The sequence below is a fragment of the Ctenocephalides felis genome, unplaced genomic scaffold (assembly GCF_003426905.1).
Source record: "Ctenocephalides felis isolate EL2017-DRISC unplaced genomic scaffold, ASM342690v1 CF-g0.4_SCAFFOLD_01886, whole genome shotgun sequence".
Classification (NCBI taxonomy): domain Eukaryota; kingdom Metazoa; phylum Arthropoda; class Insecta; order Siphonaptera; family Pulicidae; genus Ctenocephalides; species Ctenocephalides felis.
This window is the reverse complement of record NW_020538040.1, coordinates 38,283,130-38,286,568: the sequence shown is the minus strand read 5'-3', so window position 1 is coordinate 38,286,568 and position 3,439 is coordinate 38,283,130.

Sequence of the window (3,439 nt, the reverse complement as noted above, 5' to 3'; positions counted from 1 at the left end):
ATTTTTAATTCATGCCGAATTATTACCAGGGTGACGGTTCTGTTCAGGATAATTTTTTGCAAAGAATAGAAAAAAGGTAGGAACAAAACACCGCCAATTACAATTTTTTTTTGACAGGGCGAAGTCTGTCGGGTCGGCTAGTATATATATATATATATATATACAAAATTATATATAGAATAAATTAATCATGGGATTAATAAAACTTGAATGAAGCTGAAAGCAAAAGTTATTTGAAATAAATAAAATATTTAATGCTCCTACGGTCAGAGGTCATGACAGGTCTGATTTAAATTTTGGAATTCTTACAGTCGAATCCCAAAAAACATACAAAATATTTAAAGCATTATAATAAAGTATATATTTAATCATGATGTTTATTAAGAAGTGTAAAGAAAATTATTGAAGTTCGATTTTATCATTTCAGTTCAAGGTTCATCCACACATGGAATCGAAAGCGATGTGTGTTACTAACCTTTACAAAATGCATCGCAGTATTTATTTTTCAAAATGCAATTTTAATTCTAAGAATAAATTTTAGTTTATATTCAGCATTCATCGTATCTATTTTTCTTTGAAAGCGATTGACAAATAATATTCAAAATAATCTGAAGAGCATGTTTTCTTAAAATATTCCAATATCAGACTTCATACTAAATGTACGTTACTCAAATAGTCTTTTATAAATAAATCAAAATAAAATTGAAGACTTTGCCGAACATACTTATAGAAAACAAAACAAAAGTTAAATAAAAATTTGCTATCTAAATTAGTTGAATAATTATTAACGCTCCAAATTCAATTTACCAGGAATTATTTTTTTAACTATAAAATTTATTTCATTTGCAAATCAAATTGCAGCTCGTAATGAATAAAGAAACAGTATTGTTCTATACAATTCTAGTTCTATTTTTAATAAATTACGTGGATATTCTTGCCTTTATATCAAGAAATATTTTGTTGACGAATGGCAATAAATAATTGCTAAATTCTATTTATTACTGTACATAATGATTATTTTTATAAATTAAAAATTAGCTATTATAAAGAAAACCACACTTTTGTGGATACATACAGTATCTGACCCATTTTTCTGGTATCATTTTTAAATATCCAAGGTAAAAAAGCTCAACTATCATCAAATAAAAAAAAATAGCTCAACTTTAAAGGATACACAGATGAATTTATTAACATAAAAAATTGCCGAACACATTTAATTATTTACACGTTGTTCGTAAAAATAGAATTATTTATTCCTATAAATAATAGTTTTTTTCGGTCAAAGAAATATTATTTTCACATCTAAAATTTGCTGAGTTTGGACATCGTAAAATGTATGGGCGTTGGAATTTTTAATAGCGTTGAAGATTTTTTAATATATTTAAGTTTACTGAACTAATACAATCAAATTCACTGACCTGATCTGATCCTTTTTAGCTCTGCTAAAAATATTCAGTTTACCAGCTATCTTCTGATGTCGATTACACTCCAAATTCTATATCACACCATCTTAAACATCTATAATTGGATATATTTGTTATTGAAACTTGAACTGTTTATTGTTATTAAATTGTTGCATGTTATTAAAACTAAAAACAAAAAAAAATGTAGCTGGTTGATTTATATAACTTGATGAAAGTAACATTAACCATTGTCGCAAAAGACTTTCTGTCTGATTTTTGTATTCGATAAAATTAATATGAAAAATATAATAGACCTTCAATTTTATCTTTTACTAATAGCAATTAGAATTTACTAGTTCTATAATCTTGTCATATATAATAACTTTTTAACGATGTGACATTTTAGATGGCAACCCAATGGCTGGGTTATCTCTTTTTGTAACGACTTTTTTTCAGATACAGCAATGCCGGCTAAAGCATCGATTATAATTAATTTCCCGTAGCGCAAGTTACAGTAATCGCAAAGAAAGGAAAATGCAATGAAAAAAATTCTAAATTATCAAAAAACCAAATTTAAAAAAAAAAAACAATTTTTTATGAATATACACATAAGTTGTTTGTAGAATACGCTCGTCGCCCAATTTAAAAAAGCACTTGTAAGTTTACACTGTGTATATTTATAATAAATAATGCATTTGAAATTATTCAAAGCAATTAATTACGGTACGGAAAGTACCAGCAATTTGCCTTAAGGCACAATGCCATGCGCCCCACTAGTTATCACCTTGAACGGAAATCCGTCATTCATGCCAAAAAATAAAAACAAATGTACATTGTATATTAAAAAAAAAAAAAACATATTTTAATAAATTTATTTTCATAAGAGAAGACATATTTTCAATATTTTTATACAAAGTCAAGAAAACTATTCTTAACTATTACATTTAAAAAGTATCATGGTTAAGTCTACTCCACATATCTTCTAGTATAATTAGTGCTGCTTCGAAAGACTTATCATCACCATGCTGTTTATGAAAAGCGATTGAATCTTGGTCGGTTCTTCCCTTGCAGATAATATTTAAAATTTTATAAGGTAAGGCATAGGATTTCTGACAGTAGAAGAAAGTATGACTTGTCCGATGCCATTACCCGAATTTACTCCATAATGGGAAGCAAAATCCACCAATTCCAGGTCGAATGAAAAAGTCAAGCCTCTTCGTTTTTACGAGTGTGGTTAGATGGAATTTGACGTTCCGATCGATACGCCTTCATGTTGGTGAGCCTTTCGCGCATTGTTTTCATCCGATTAGGAACTGCGATGAGGTGAGCAACCAAGGTGGGGATCTGTGGCTGCTGCAGCTTCGTAAATCCATTGAAGGACGACGATTCCCTTTTTCAAGTCGTCCAAAAAATTTATTTAATTTCGGCTTCGAGGTCCATCAACATAATGTCCACATCATAGATTAAAGTTAGAATACTTTAACACAAGATGCTGATGAGATTGTAGCAATGTTTTAATAACTTTAAAAAACTGGTTTGAAATATAAATTTATAAAACATGTATAAAATATTGACGTAGTGTCTACTTTCTATTGTTTGCCATTTTGTTTTTTACTATAATATTTTTTATTAGCATAGTTACCAAAAAAAATATATAATAGAAAACAAAAGAAAGTGAACACTACGTCAATATTTCATACAGGTTTTATAAATTTATATTTCAAATCAGTTTTTTAAAGTTATTAAAACATTGCTACAATCTCATTAGCACCTTGTGCTAATTAAAGTGTTCTAACTTTAATCTATGATGTGGACAGTATATTGATGGACCTCGAAGCCGAAATTAAATAAATTTTTTGGACGACTTGAAAAAGGGAATCGTCGTCCTTCAATGGATTTACGAAGCTGCAGCAGCCACAGATCCCCACCTTGGTTGCTCACCTCATCGCAGTACCTATTCGGATGAAAACAGTGCGAGGAAGGCTCACCAATATGAAGGCTAATCGATCGGAACGTCAAATTCCATCTAACCACAC